General features: G+C 46.8%; 1 pseudogene; it reads left to right on the top strand.

Moving 5' to 3' along the window:
* The first annotated feature begins 14,082 nt into the window (after positions 1-14,082).
* The window catches only part of LOC119279815, a 14,658-nt pseudogene continuing 11,814 nt past the window's right edge, over positions 14,083-16,926 (top strand).

Genomic DNA, 16,926 nt, shown 5'->3' with positions numbered 1-16,926 from the left:
CCTAGGCAACTTGAATGCCGGTTGAGGCGACCTAGCATGCCATGATGGGCGAGTTGGTTGCTCAGAACCGGCGATTTGGGGCGTGTAGTGTTTCTTAGGCGACTTGAACGCATGGGAAGGCGACCTAGCACGCCACGATGGGAGAGTTGGTCGCCGCCAGAACCGGCGATGTTGGTGTGTGTAGTGTTTCGTAGGCTACTTGAACGTCGGGTGAGGCGACCTGGCACACCACGATGGGCTAGTTGGTCGCCCCCGGAACCGACGATTTTGGGTGTGTGTAGGTTTCTTAGGCGACTTGAATGCCAGGTGGGCCGACCTAGCACGCCGTGATGGGCAAGCTGGTCGCCCCGAAATCGGTGATTTTGAGGGCGTGTAGTGTTCTTAGACGGGTTAGGCGAGCTAACACACCGGGATTGGAGATTATGGTTTGCGGGCGGTTAAACCGGTGATATTTGGGTGCTTGTTGTGTTTTTAGGCGACTTGATAGACGGGTGAGGTGACCTAGTACATATGGATGCCGACTTTTTTCTGGATGTACAAAGGCAACTAAGTGTGCCATGGTTAGGCGATTCGGTGGGTGATAAGACTGACTTTTGTTGCTGTTGGTACTACTGGTTGTGCGTGTATGTGCCTAAAGAATATGAGACAAAAAATTGATCATAATCCCTTACTGATAGAGAAAAATAAAACATTGGGGGTGGGGGAGACTTGCCTGTTGTCCTACTTTGGGCATTTAATTTCTCTATAGCACCCATCTGCTTAGATCTACAGGCATTGTTGAAGCCTCAATCTTCAGTATTCCTCCCAGTGAGTACGTTTTGATTAGATCCTTCCGTTCCTGCTCCAGGCTATTGTTAGGCTTAACCAGCCTTGCGGGCGATGCTCTATTCCTTCTTGAATCTGCTTCCTCCAAGGGCGCCTACGACCTTATAAAATCCCAGTATTGTTCCCAACCGTGATGCATGTTCTTACTGCTCCCTGATGAGAAAAAAAAAAGACATAAAACCACACGTGAGAAGCACAAAAAAGAGAGGGAGGTGGGGTTTTTAGGCAGGGAAGAGAGAGAAATGTGTGAGGTTGCCTGATTCTGAAAAAAAACCTGAAATAATTACCTACATGTGGGTGGTATTGACTGATTCTATGCCTAAGACATGTAAAAATGTTGCGGAAAAACAAATAGACCAAAAGGATAATGTGGTCTGTACCTCGCCGTATTGATCTGGAAAGTCCTCCATCTTAAACCACTATAAAACTTGCCTGCAAAAAGAAAAGAGGAAAAGGTCACTGATAAAGTTGTAAAAAATGAAAAATAAATAAAAAGCTTGCTCCTCAAATACTGCTGGAGAAACTACTGCTACAAAAGGATGTAAAGAGCTTGCTAAAGTCAGAAAAAGTAGCAGATGATCAGAGAAAAAATCAGCCTAAAATCAGTTTGATCTGCCCCCCTCCTCCCTTGAAAAATAGCCTATTATGGGTACAGCTGGTTGGGCAGATGCTGGCTCCTAAAAATGCTGAACAGTATGTAAAGAGTTTACTGTATTTTTGCCTGCTATGCCATAAAAAACATTATATAGGCATGTAAAATACATGCTGGGTTAAAAAAGCCAACACAAAATGCTGAAAACACAAAAAGGCGATGTTGAGCACGTATGTTACAGTATTTGACTGCTTAACATATATAATGGCTGCCACAACCCCCCATATTATGTTGCCCAACTGAGAATATAAGCTTATATGAACGCATGAATTACAGGAGTAACATATATTAGGTATTTGCACGGTGTTGCTAAGCAAAAACATTTCAGATGTGGATTTGTCTGTTCTATTTTACACGAACATTACCCGAATGTTGAAGAAAATGTTCTATATAGCCACCTCTATGAAGAAATCATAATAAATAGGTAGATATACATTGCCTGTGAAGATATAAATTGTCTACAGAATTTTAAAAATGGAAATACATGCAGTATTGCTTACAATTTTAATTCAAATGTGTCACATCCCTAGTTCTGGTTTACCTAGGCTAGCCCTCCGTGTGTGCATCATGTTTAAAATTCTTAGAAACTTGAAGTGGGGATGACAGAACCCCCAGCACCCCCCTTAAACCAACTAGGGTTTACTAAAATACTTTTTCAATGAACCTAAAATGCCCTTCTAAAATGTCCATCATTTTTGTCTTGGGTTAGAACCTCTGACAAAATTGGTTCACAATTTTCTAGGTCATGTTAAGGTCATTGAATTAAATCATATGCTATTTGCATTTGGGCATTTAAATGCTATATAATATTTTAAATGTCCAAATATTCATGAACTAAAATGTTTACTGTTGGAATTATTCCAAACAATAGCCTTGAGAAGTTTCATGAATTTTGAGATTGTTTTGGTATTTTTAGAAAAGCCCTAAAGTTATAGAATAATGGAAAACAGAAACAAATAAAAAAAGAGGGAGAGAGACCCACCTGACTTACCTGGCCCAGCCCACTGGCAACTACCAGTCGTCTCCCACCTCTGCCAGAAGGCAGAGGCGTGTCGCCCGCACGCGCACCAGACGCCACCTCCTGCTTCCACCTCCTGCTTCCTCCCCCCGCCCTCGACCAAGCATCTAGAGACGCCATGCAGCCCCCCTGGTCCCTCTTGCTCACTCCCTCGAGCTCATCCCCCGCCTCTGTTTTCTCTCTCGCATGCACCCGAGAGCGACCGTCGCCGCCGTTCGCTGCCACCGTGCCCAGAGCCACCCCCTCACCCTTCCGCCATGCCCAAAGGCTCCGCCTCGACACCACGGAGCTCCAAGACGAAGCACACGCCCGCGGGACACCCGAAGCGACGCCATCATCTTCTTCTTTGCCGTCGGCCGCTGGAGATCCCCCTCGCCGCCCCGCTCGCTCCAGCCCCTCCCCGACCTCGCCGTCTGCTCCGCCGTGATCGCCGTGAGCTCAGCTACCTCGCCATCCTCTCCGTTCTCGCTCTCGTGCCTCGTAGCGACCACACCGAGCTTGCCCGCACGCACTGCCGCCTCCGCACGTCGTCGTCGTGGCCACAGCCACGTTGGCTTGATTCCGAGCACACCATCGTCTTCACTGCACTCGAAGAAGCCCATAACACCTCCTCACGCGCCTCGCCATGCCTCATAGCGACGGCTTTGACCTCGCCCGAACTCCGGCGACCGCCAAGGCTGTCGCCGGCGACGTTTCCGGCCACCCCAGTCCACCCACTGCAACCACTCAACGCGGCTCACTCCCCGCATCACGTAGATGTGCTCCGCCCTCGTTTTGGTCGCCGGAGCACGAATCCCGCACAGCCCCGCCGCGTTTGGCCTCGCCGGCGGCTAAACGCCGGTGAGTTTGACTCCACTGTCCGAGTTTGACCCCGGGTGGACCCAGTTTGACCCCCTGGGTCTATGACAAGTGGGACCCGCCTGCTAATTAACTTAGGATTAGGACTAACTAAAAATTAGTTAGACTAATGACATTGACACGCGGGACCCACTACTCAGGTTTGACCTGGCCGGACATGTTGACCCTGACATCACAGTGACGTCATGCTGATGAAGTAATTCTTCTGGAATTTAAATAAATCTTAAATGGTTTATTTATTTCGGAAAATGTTATAAACTTCTGAAAATCATATAAAATCAACCGTAACTCAGAATGAAATAAATTATATATGAAAAATGATCAGAAAAATCCAAAGAATCTGTTTATGGCATTATTATGCATGTTTGAACAACTTAAAGCTGCTGTATACAACAATTTGAATTAATGGCATTTGAAATGTCATATATGGAGTTTGAATTTGAATCTTAGATTCATACCAACTTCATTTAACCTGCTGCTAGTTGCATTAGCTCAAACCACAGCATATTGACATGTCATGTTCATGCATCATAATTGTTTCATTGCATTGATTGTGTTTTCTTCTGTGTTGCCGGTATTTGTTCCCTCTCGATAGACGTGGTTTCGACGATGATATCGATGACACCGATGAAGAACTATACTATCTTCAGAAGTGCCAGGCAAGCAAAAACCCCTTGTTCATTCTGATACAATCCGACTCCCTCGCATCTGCTCCCTTTTATTGCATTAGGACAACAATGATTCAACTGTTACATGCTGCGGTAGTTGAACCCCTTTCCTCTGCATGACCTGTCATTGCCACAGTAAATAGATGAAACGCATTAGCATGAGTAGGAGTTGTTTGAGCCCTGATGTGCCTACTCATTCATGCTTGTTTGTCATGCCTGCTACTGCTTAGAGTTGAGTCAGGTCTGATTCATTGGGGATGAATTGGAGGTGTGTGAACATGTCCTACTGTGTGTGAGCTAAGTGTGTGAACACGATTTGGTAAAGGTAGCGATGAGAGGCTATGTAGGAGTACATGGTGGGTTGTCTCATTGAAGCCGTCCTCAGGAACTGAGTTCTGTGTTTGTGATCCATGAACAGCTACTACCATGCATTGGAATGCTTAAGTGCCCCTCTCGACTTATTAATCAACTCGATCTCTGTACAGGAGTTGCAACTAGTTTCTGCTGTTTGTAGATAGTGTTAGTAGTCTACCAAGTGGCACTCGGTACAAGTGGGCTTGTGACAGACTAGGCACCGTGGCACGGTGTACCAAGCGTAGATCCACCCGTCGAGGTGGGCTTGGGAACCCTGCACACATTGTTTGGGGCCGTGAGCGACACCCCGGCCGGATCTCCTTGCGGATGGAACCCGAATAGGCAATAAACCAGGACGAGAGACTTGTGTGGTTAGTCAGGTCGTGGCCGACACCCTCGCTAGGCTTCCGCTTGAAGGTTGTCGAGTACATGTCGTGTAAGTGGCGATAAGTGGTGAGAGCGTGTGTGAAGAAGTACGCCTCTATAGGGTTAACATCATCTACTTGAATAGCCGTGTCCGCGGTAAAGGACTTCTGGGTTGCCTGTACAGTTCATAGACAAGTGAAAGTGGATACTCTAAAATACGCAAGATAAGCATGAGTGCTATGGATGGCGTTCTCGTAGGGAAACGGGAGCGGATCCATAGTGGTGTATTGAAATGGTGAATATGCGGACTCGTGTGCGCCACCTCAAAAGAGTTACTTGCAGTCGTAGGTAGGGATAGCCACCGAGTCAAAGCTGGCTTGCTGCAGTTAAACCCCACCATCCCTTTGTTGATACTGATGCATATGTAGTTAGTTCTGATGTAAGTGTTGCTGGGTACATTTGTACTCACGTTTGCTTAATTTATGTTTTTGCAGAGAGACTTCAGTCTCACTAGTAGTTCCGCGTGGACTTCGATGTTTAGCTTGTTACCTCAGCTACGATCTTGTGCCCTCGGCAGGATTTGGTAGATAGTCAGGCTTCTCAGCCTTTTTCATTTCTAGATGTCTGTACTCAGACATGTTAGGCTTCCGCTTGTGCTTTGACTTGTGTGCTCTGAATGTTGGGTCATGAGACCCATGTTTGTAATATCTCGCTCCTTGGAGCCTATTGAATAAATACTTAAGTTGTAGAGTCATGTTGTGATGCCATGTTGTATTTGCACATATCGAGCATATTGTGTGTATGTTTTTGAAATGCTTGGTATGTGTGGGATCTGACTATCTAGTTGTTTATCCTTGGTAGCCTCTCTTACCGGGAAATGTCTCCTAGTGCTTCCGCTGAGCCCTGGTAGCTTGCTACTGCTCCGGAACACTTAGGCTGGCCGACATGTATCCTTCTTCGTTCCTGTGTCTGTCCCTTCGGGGAAATGTTACGCGGTGTCTACCGGAGTCCTGTTAGCCTACTACAGCCCGGTCTACCGGAGTCCTACTAGCCAAGTTGCTACAGCCTAGATTCACTTGCTGATGACCGACACGTTCGTTGTTGGGTCATGTATGCCTGTCCCTGTAAGTTAGTGCCACTTTGGGTTCACGACTGGCCATGTCAGCCCGGGTTCTTTGTCATATCAATGCTAGCTACACTGTCATATACGTGAGCCAAAAGGCGCAAACAGGCCTAGGCCTGGTAAGGCGACACCCATAGGAATACCGTGCGTGAGGCCGCAAGGTGATATGATGTGTTACATGCTAGATCGGTATGGCATTGAGTCAGGGTCCTGACAGCTTTGGTATCAGAGCCTGACTGCATGTAGGATTACCAAGCCAAACTGGTCGAAGTTGAGTCTAGAAATTATTTAGTTATATAAGGAAATTGATTGTGGGATGGAACGTAAGGCTCTTTTTACTCCTTTACCTTATGCCCTTCTAATCTGAGTCATCCTATCTTTCCTACGGGGTTAAGGAACTAGGCTTTCTCTTCTTTCTAAGGATCACATGTTACTAATCCGTAGACCTATAGGATTGATGGTTCCAAGCTTGAGTTCAGTTCCTACTATCTTCTGTATGTTCATAGTTGATCTCAGAACCTTGATATTTTGATGATTGAGTGGTTATGCCACCATTTTTGTAGCATGTCTCAAATCTTTTCGAGCATTTACAACCGTTATGCTGTCCGAGTCATCCCATGTCTCTAAACAGTCCGATGCATTTGCAAATCCCTTCTTCCCATTCCCGATGTCCTCTTTGGCCTGGTTAACCACACTAAACGGTGAGTTGAGGTACTCTATTTCCTCGACGTATATGTTGGAGCTATTGTTATGACCCTAGATGTCTAGAGTATCACCTAGTAATCTAGCCATGTTCTGTGTCCCAGTGTGATGATCCTGGCCATCATTCTCGAAAGCATCCCGTGATGCCATTTAGTTGGTAGGTATTCTATTCCTGGGCTCTTGAACCCGAGATTCACTCTACCTACTTCATGTTGTTAGTGTTTGCTAGTTCCTTTAGGTTATTAGCAACCTTTGCAATAGTCCTCGAGGTTTGTGGTATATCCTTCTTCCAAATACCATGAACTGCTTATGGCAGAAGTTCCTTGCTGAACCGAAAGATCACAACCAGAGTGCTCTCGAAGAGTTCACGATTCTATGCTATAACTCTGCCAGTTCTACCTTCTCTGCATGGGTTATCAGGAAGAAACCTGTTGAACTTGGTTCGATATACTGATCTATGCATCCACAACTCAGAAAACCATATGTTCCTTTGAGTTGTTCCCTTTTAGTTGTTTCTGACCTTCGTCTACCAATTGATAGTCAAGAGTATGCGTGCGTTCGTTCATTGATGCCTATTACTCTTGTGGTCCGTCAAGCCATTCTATTCCGGATTGACTAGGAGAATCAAACTCCAGCGCCTCCTCCATTTCTTGGACTGGTCAAAGTAGTTGTATCTCGCAGATCAAATGCAATCTAGCTTTTGTTCTGTTCTATCTTGGAGTATTACCATCTTTATATTAAGAATAACATGGGAATTGCCCATCGTCCTATGAACTCTTGATACAGTGATACTTCTCACCGTGATTATCCATTTCCCGGTCCCCGTGTTGTTGCAACCGGAATGCCGACAGGTGATGATGCGTGAAATCAATACTCCTAGCAACCTTGGTACTTGGTAGTTAAAGGACAATAATTTCATTCTTAGCGTGTTGGTTTTTGAATCGTCACCCTAAGGTTGATCATGCTACCTTGTCCTTATTTCTGATGCACTCTTCGATCAATGAGTTAGGATTATGCCAATCCCTCGCTCCTTTGATCATATCGTCTTGCTTCGAAAGCAAGATTGTTCCCGAGCTTAATAACATATCGGTGGTTCGTGATCTTTCGAGTATCTTCTCAGAAGTGTTACCATGTTGTCACTTGACCGCTATGTTGAGTTTGTGATCAAGTCGGTTTCTCGTAAACCAGCCATTCTCCAAGAATCTGTGCTGGATACCCCTGAGCTAGTTGGTTAAGCTAAACAATAACTTGGAGAGTTGGAAGATAAAAGTTGCCTGACTTAGTTCATTTTCAAAGGGATATCCTTGAGTTGTGTGTGTTGAAGAAAGATGATATCCTCATCGATTGGACCCTGTGATCAGTTGTTGGACCTATTATCTTATCAAAACTTTGATTTGAGTGTGGGCTATTATCAAATCAAATCAGAGCCAATGATGTTCATAATGTTGTCTTACTCGTGGTTGATCCCTCGGGCATACACCATTACATCCTTCGGTCTGACCGATGCTATCATCGTGTCCACCTAATTGTGGAATTTCGTCTATATGGAAACCTGGATGAATTGTTGTTGATCCCATCGACAACATCCTTATCTCCTCCATGATTTTGTTGAACATTAAGCTAGTGTTGGAAACTTTATAAGCAATGCCTTTGTGTTCCGTTCATGAAGCTTATTCTTGGATGGAAGAAGTGACTTCCTCGAATTCATGTGCATCTGGTGCAAGTTGCCGCCATGAGTTCGAGAAAGATTGTTTTTGTTTCCTTTGAAATCATCCCAAGTTAGTTATGCATGTACGAAGTATGCTATGGTTTGATAGGCTCGCTACCTCCATTCCATATGTATCTCCTAGTACACCAAGCCACTGAATGACTTGTTCAGGGAGAAGAAGTTCCTTCTTAATAGCATGCCTTATGCAAGGACTTCGACATCCTCGTTGATGGTTCCCCACCTGAACTCGGCAGTATTTTATTATAAGACTACTATGTGGCCATGTCTGTTTGGGACAACATGCTCACATGTGTGTAGCAGAACCAACTCATGTTTTGGAGCTTGCTATCGTAGTTCATTTCCCAAGAATCTCGCAACGTCATCTCGTCAATTTGTGTTGCAAACTTTCTTTTCAGACATGCTGAGTCTGAAGTATCCTATCACCAATCGGATCTGAACCTCAGGCAGATATGATGGTTGGAACATTCCCAACAGTTGCATCTTGTTCCCAGCTTGCACCGCCATTGTGCCAATTTCCCATAGGCTGCCCTTCTCAGCAGTTGATGTCCAATATCATCTTCGAAAGTGGACTTGCCATGGGTCCCATCCATTTCCGGTGATAAGCAAAATCATCCATTGCATTGTCTTCAACAAGGTAGTCCACATCATCCATTCTAGTCCGAGTATGTCATTCCTTTGAACTCCTTCAAATGATCGTTTGTGAATTTCCTTGGGCTGGTATAGAGAGTTACAATGATCTTTGTATCAAAAGTAATTCTTTTGCCACTTGAGGGAATAATTCTACGAGTCACCTTCCCTAAGGTGCCCCGTTATGGAATCATGGTAATTGTTTCCTCGCTACTTTGAAACCCTCGTCAAATTGTTTCTTCCGTCCCTCCTGATGCATGTTTTGTCTCTTAGCTCCAGAGATGGTTCTATGTCTCACTCTATGACTTGATCCTGAGTTGTTCGATCTTTGAGAAGATCGATTCTTCTAGAGTTTTTCCTTTCTTCTCGTTGTCATGTTGGATGGAGTTCTCAGAGCAAGACGTCGAGACAAAGGTGAGGATCAAATCAACATTCTTATGAAGTGCAACCTGAATCATGAAGTTTGTGCTAGCTTTGTGTCCCTTCTGTCTTCTTACCTCACGTCTTGAATCTCGGGACGAGATTCTTGTTTAGTGGGGGTGAGCTGTCACATCCCTAGTTCTGGTTTGCCTAGGCTAGCCCTTCGTGTGTGCATCATGTTTTAAATTCTCATAAACTTGAAGTGGGGATGACAGAACCCCCAACACCCCCCCTTAAACCAACTAGGGTTTACTAAAATACTTTTCAATGAACCTGAAATGCCCTTCTAAAATGTCCATCATTTTTGTCTTGGGTTAGAACCTCTGACAAAATTGGTTCACAATTTTCTAGGTCATCTTAAGGTCACTAAACTAAATCATATGCTATTTGCATTTGGGCATTTAAATGCTATATAATATTTTAAATGTCCAACTATTCATGAACTGAAATGTTTACTGTTGGAATTATTCCAAACAATAGCCTTGAGAAGTTTCATGAATTTTGAGATTGTTTTGGTTTTTTAGAAAAGCCCTAAAGTTATATAATAATAGAAAACAAAAACAAATAAAGAGAGAGAGAGAGAGAGAGAGAGAGAGAGAGAGAGAGAGAGAGACCCAACTGACTTACCTGGCCCAGCCCACTGGCAACTGCCAGTCGTCTCCCACCTCTGCCAGAAGGCAGAGGCGTGTCGCCCGCACGCGCACTGGACGCCACCTCCTGCTTCCTCCCCCCGCCCTCGACCAAGCGTTTGGAGACGCCACGCAGCGCCCCTGGTCCCTCTCGCTCACTCCCTCGAGCTCATCCCCCGCCACTGTTCTCTCTCTCGCACGCACCCGAGAGCGACCGTCGCCGCCTTTCGCTGCCACCGTGCCCAGAGCCACCCCCTCACCCTTCCGCCATGCCCAAAGGCTCTGCCTCGACGCCACAGAGCTCCAAGATGAAGCACACGCCCGTGGGACACCCGAAGCGACGCCATCATCTTCTTCTTCGTTGTCGGTCACCGGAGATCCCCCTCGCCGCCTCGCTCGCTCCAGCCCCTCCCCGACCTCGCCGTCTGCTCCGTTGTGATCGCCGTGAGCTCAGCTACCTCCCCATCCTCTCCGTTCTTGCTCTCGTGCCTCGTAGCGACCGCACCGAGCTCGCTCGCACGCACCGCCGCCTCCGCACGTTGCCTTCGTGGCCACAACCACGTTGGATTGATTCCGAGCACACCATCATCTTCACCGCACTCTCAGAAGCCCATAGCACCTCCTCACGCGCCTCGTTGTGCCTCATAGCGACGGCTTCGACCTCACCCGAACTCCGGTGACCGCCAAGGTCGTCGCCGGCGACGTTTCTGGCCACCCCAGCTCCACCCACTGCCACCACTCGATGCGGCTCACTCCCCGCATCACGTAGATGTGCACCGCCGTCGTTTTGGTCGCCGGAGCATGAATCCCGCACCGCCCCCTCGCCGGCGGATAAACACCGGCGAGTTTAACCCCTCTGACCGAGTTTAACCCCGGGTGGACCCAGTTTGACCCCCTGGGTCTATGACAAGTGGGACCCGCCTGCTAATTAACTTAGGAGTAGGACTAACTAAAAATTAGTTAGACTAATGACACTGACACGCGGGACCCACTGGTCAGGTTTGACCTGGCCGGCCCTGTTGACCGCTGACATCACAGTGACGTCATGCTGACGCAACAATTCTTCTGGGATTTAAATAAATCTTAAATGATTTATTTATTTCAGAAAATGTTATAAACTTCTGAAAATCATATAAAATCAACCATAACTCAGAATGAAATAAATTATATATGAAAAATGATCAGAAAAATCCAAAGAATCTGTTTATGGAATTATTATGCATGTTTGAACAACTTAAAGCTGCTGTATACAACAATTCGAATTAATGGCATTTGAAAGGTCATATATGGAGTTTGAATTTGAATCTTAGATTCAAACCAACTTCATTTAACCTGCTGCTAGTTGCATTAGCTCAAACCACAGCATATTGACATGTCATGTTCATGCATCATAATTGTTTCATTGCATTGATTGTGTTTTCTTCTGTGTTGCCGGTATTTGTTCCCTCTCGATAGACGTGGTTTCGACGATGATATCGATGACACCGATGAAGAACTATACTATCTTCAGAAGTGCCAGGCAAGCAAAAACCCCTTGTTCATTCTGATACAATCCGACTCCCTCGCATCTGCTCCCTTTTATTGCATTAGGACAACAATGATTCAACTGTTACATGCTGCGGTAGTTGAACCCCTTTCCTCTGCATGACCTGTCATAGCCACAGTAAATAGATGAAACCCACTAGCATAAATAGGAGTTGTTTGAGCCCTAATGTGCCTACTCATTCATGCTTGTTTGTCATGCCTGTTACTCTTAGAGTTGAGTCAGGTCTGGTTCATCGGGGATGAATTGGAGGTGTGTGAACATGTCCTACTGTGTGTGAGCTAAGTGTGTGAACACGATTTGGGGAAGGTAGCGATGAGAGGCTATGTAGGAGTACATGGTGGGTTGTCTCATTGAAGCCGTCCTCAGGAACTGAGTTTTGTGTTTGTGATCCATGAACAGCTACTACCACGCATTCAATGCTTAAGTGCCCCTCTCAACTTATTAATCAACTTGATCTTTGTCCAGGAGTTGCAACTAGTTTCTGGTGTTTGTAGGTAGTGTTAGTAGTCTACCAAGTGGCACCCGGTACAAGTGGGCTTGGGACAGACTAGGCACTGTGGCACGGTGTACCAAGCGTAGATCCACCCGTCGAGGTGTGCTTGGGAACCTTGCACACATCGTTTGGGGCCGTGAGCGACACCCCGGCCGGATCTCCTTGCGGATGGAACCCGAATAGGCGATAAACCAGGACGAGAGACTTGTGTGGTTAGTCAGGTCGTGGCCGACACCCTTGCTGGGGTTCCGCTTGAAGGTTGCCGAGTACATGTCGTGTAAACGATGATAAGTGGTGAGAGCGTGTGTGAAGAAGTACACCCCTGCAGGGTTAACATCATCTATTCGAATAGTCGTATCCGCGGTAAAGGACTTCTGGGTTGCATGTACAGTTCATAGACAAGTGAAAGTGGATACTCTAAAATACGCAAGATAAGTGTAAGTGCTATGGATGGCGTTCTCGTAGTGAGACGGGAGCGGATCCATAGTGGTGTATTGAAATGGTGATATGTGGACTCGTGTGCGCCACCTCAAAAGAGTTACTTGCAGTTGTAGTTCAGGATAGCCAGCAAGTCAAAGTTGGCTTGCTGCAGTTAAACCCCACCATCCCTTTGTTGATACTGATGCATATGTAGTTAGTTCTGATGTAAGTCTTGCTGGGTATATTTGTACTCATGTTTGCTTAATTTATGTTTTTGCAGAGAGTCTTCAGTCTCACTAGTAGTTCCGCGTGGACTTCGACATTTAGCTTGTTACCTCAGCTATGATCTTTTGCCCTCGACAGGATCTGGTAGATTGTCAGGCTTCTTAGCCTTTTTCATTTCTAGATGTCTGTACTCAGATATCTTAGGCTTCCGCTTGTGCTTTGACTTGTGTGCTCCGAATATTGGCTCATGAGACCCATGTTTGTAATATCTCGCTCCTCGGAGCCTATTGAATAAATACTTGAGTTGTAGAGTCATGTTGTGATGCCATGTTGTATTTGCACATATCAAGCATATTTTTTGCATGTTTTTGAAATGCTTGGTATGTGTGGGATCTGACTATCTAGTTGTTTATCCTTGGTAGCCTCTCTTACCGGGAAATGTCTCCTAGTGCTTCCACTGAGCCCTGGTAGCTTGCTACTGCTCTGGAACACTTAGGCTGGCCGGCATGTGTCCTTCTTCGTTCCTGTGTCTGTCCCTTCAGGGAAATGTCGCGCGGTATCTATCGGAGTCCTGTTAGCCTGCTACAGCCCGGTCTATCGGAGTCCTGCTAGCCCAGTTGCTACAGCCCGGATTCACTCGCTGATGACCGACACGTTCGTTGCTGGGTCATGTATGCATGTCCCTGTAAGTTATTGCCACTTTGGATTCACGACTGGCCATGTCAGCCTGGGTTCTTTGTCATATGGATGCTAGCGACACTATCATATACGTGAGCCAAAAGGCGCAAACGGACCTGGGCCTGGTAAGGCGACACCCGTGGAAATACCGTGCGTGAGGCCGCAAGGTGATATGAGGTGTTACATGCTAGATCGGTGTGGCATTGAGTCGGGGTCCTGATAAAATGCCTACAAAATCAAAATCCACGACAATTGTTTTGCCTACATAAGCACACAAAGAAAAGAGACGCGTAGAGAGGATTGCCTACAAAAAAATCCTTTGAAATAACTATCCCATGTGAAATTTTGCCTACATATGTGTTGGTTGTCTGATTTAGTTGCCTATACAACCAAAAATGTACCCCCAGTACTGTGAACTTGCCTCTCTGGGCAAAAAATGTAGCTAAACTTGCCTACTCCTGGTTGACAAATTGAGTAATCATTGATATATATATAACTGACAGAAAAATGAAATTGGCCCCCAACTTAAGCAAGGACACGGATACGTTATCTCTCATGTGCAAATGAAACCTGCATTTCCACTGGAGGAATCTCTCTGCTCTCTGTTTCCTGCTGCGTTGTTCAGAAATCGGGAGAACAAATTGGGGCGCGCGGGGTACAATGGCTCACGAAAAACTCTCGCATGAATCTCTCTCCCTACAAGGACCACCCCCGCCATCTACCCTTTCCTAACCCGCTCGCCGACGTAGATGACACCGCCGCGTCAGCGAAACCACCCTGCCCCGCCGCCTCACCTTCTTCAGTCGCACGAGCGCCTCGACCCTCAATCTGGTGGTGCTCGCCTCCGTGGTGGGTGGGGGCGGGTCGGTGTCGTTGATCTCATCACCTGTACACGCTCCCGTCGCCCTGATTTCGTCGCGCTCGTCGATTCTCGCTGGCCGCAGTCGCCGACGACCTACGGATTTCTCTCCCTCTGCTCGCGTGGGAAGGTGAGGATAGGGATGCAAATGGTGCGGAAAGTTTCCGCTTTTCCAGAGGATAAATGAAAACGGATAGGAAATATGAAAATGGAAATGGAAATTTACAAAAACGGAAATGGAAATGGAACTTTTTATGCGGAAATGGACACAAAAACGGAATGGTGTTTTCCGGTGGAACACACGTGGAAACGGAACTTTTCGTTTCCGTTAATATGGAATTTCCATTCCTACTATAGGCCCATGGTTGCTTTGTAGCCCAACTACCAAAAAACATGCAATGACACAATGAGTAGAATGAACAAAATGTATCATTTGAGTTCCAACTTTTATTACCACACACATACTCAGCTAGACCCTATATAAAATTGTTATGTACTACTACAATACTACCCTATGTTATCAACACGACCATATTATTTTGTAGCCATGTTAACAATTCCACCAATTTGTTTGTTTTTTGTCTGTATTTATTCATGATTCAAGGGGGCTTTAAGTTCCAGTCAACACACAGTTTTGTTTCTGTGTCTGCTCTGTATTCGCTCCGTGTTTGTTTCCAGTAGTACCTGTTTCCGTATTCGTTTCCGGGGTTTCTGTATTCGTTTATGCTTCTGCAAAAAAATATGAAAACAAATATAATAGCACCCAGTGCCGTCCGTTTCCGCGCCGTTTTCATCCCTATGTGAGGAGGGGAGAGGGGAATGCAGAGGCCAGGCCAGGCTGAGTGGGCGAGTTTCCCCAAAATTTGGGAACGGCAAACCCCACCGCTCTGTTTTCGGGTGGTCAGCACTGTCGACCATGTGGCATGATCTCGCGTGGAGATGAACGGTCCGCGTGCGGCCGCTCGCGCTAGCTGAATCACGCGCGCGCGTCGTTCAGCGTTTAGGTTGTTTCCTAGGCCAGCACGCGAGTCACGAGAGGCTGAGGTGTAGCTGAGTTTGGCTTCAATTTTTTTCAGTCGAAGTAATACCTGGGAGGGGCCCCTGACTTTTGGGGGCCCGGCGCGGCCGCCCCGTTCACCGCTCTCAGGGCCGGCTCCGGCTTCTATTCAAGTTCAGGTGCGCAATCTTGCCTCCGAATTCGATTCCAACTGGCTCAAGCCCCGGGCACAATAAAAATCGAGTCTTAGGCCTCTACTGCTTGCAGGCAGTCAAGAACTTACTCGGAGGGAGGAGCAGATCAGAGAAGCCGATCGGGGACAGGAGAAGCAGGCGAACTGCGCCTGCAAAAGGTCACGGCTTGAACCCGATCGGAAGCACCTCTATCTGGTACTCGATGACTGGGAAGACGGGTTCAGCATCCACAAGATTGACGCCGCCGATGGCGACGCGGACCTTGGCCAGCCACCCGTTCTCCGGTTGGTGTCGCCGGCACCTGCTTATCCAATGCGCTTTGCGGTCCTGGGCAGCAACATCGTCATCGTCACCGACCCATATTGCGGTGAGGCTCCCACACTTGTCTATGACACGAAAAGAACAGGACTCGCCGTTGGCCCTCCACTCCCCGGTCCACTAGTAGGTGATTTCCACGCCTCCATGGCCACTGCGGAGATGTTGTATGCGCTGAGTTTTCGCAAGTGGGGTCAGCAGCACTCCTTTCAGGTGATGTCTCGCGCACCTCCAAGTCCTCGTACCATGGGCTGGTCATGGAGAAGCGTGCGTGCCCTCGCCGCCGCCGTTCGAGGAGGCTGAATGGATCACCTCCTACGCCGTGCACCCGGATGGACACACCATCTTCATGTCTGTGCTCAACAATCACAATATGAAACGCCGTACCTTCTCCTTCGACACCGGGCACTCCGAGTGGAGGTTCCATGGGGAACGGGCCTTGCCTTTCCAAGGCCAGGGCTACTACGACAGCACGCTGGACGTGTGGGTCGGCCTTCGCGAGGATGGCTACGTCTGCGCCTGCCAAGTCGCCCCCCGCAGCGGCGCCATGCGGCCGGAGTGGAAGATCGTCAAGGAGAAGATGTTCCACAAGGTCCCGCCGTCCCGGAGAGGAAGCAGGCTGCGCCGTATGCCACTCTCACGTACATGGGCAACGCCAGGTTTTGCCTTGTGGAGTCCGTTATATATGAGGAAGTGGAGTGTGACGCCCGGGTATCTAAGCTACAGTGAACCTCTGCTAATGATGCCACGTCACCTCGTTTACTATTGATAATCTCTCGTTAGTTCAAAAACCGATTCAAATTCAAATTCAAAATCAAGTAAACAATAAAAGTTTTCAAGTATTAAAACTAAAATGTTCGGAGTGAGCCAAATAATGCATAGGTAATTATGGTGGAGAAACCACACTTTTATAAAATGTTTAAATACTCTAAAATGAATATAACAGTAGCAAATACAATTATTTAAATGCTTTAAAAATAATAAACATTTTCAAAACTAAATTGTCATAAGTATTAAACTATTGTGGCAGTGGCATAAATTTGTTAAATCTATTTAGGTGCCACTTTGGTAATTTACTAAAGCTAAAATAAAAGGAAACTGAAAGAAAGCAAAAATAGCAAATAAAAATAAGAAGAGGGAAAGAACCCCCGCTTCCCCCACTGGGCCTCGACCCAGCCGGCCCAGTCGGCCACCCCACCAGGCCGGCCGAACCTGGCAAGGGCCAACC

Source organism: Triticum dicoccoides, chromosome 3B (genome assembly GCF_002162155.2).
Source record: "Triticum dicoccoides isolate Atlit2015 ecotype Zavitan chromosome 3B, WEW_v2.0, whole genome shotgun sequence".
In the NCBI taxonomy this organism is placed as follows: Eukaryota; Viridiplantae; Streptophyta; class Magnoliopsida; order Poales; family Poaceae; genus Triticum; species Triticum dicoccoides.
This window is presented reverse-complemented; position numbering and strand designations above follow the sequence as displayed.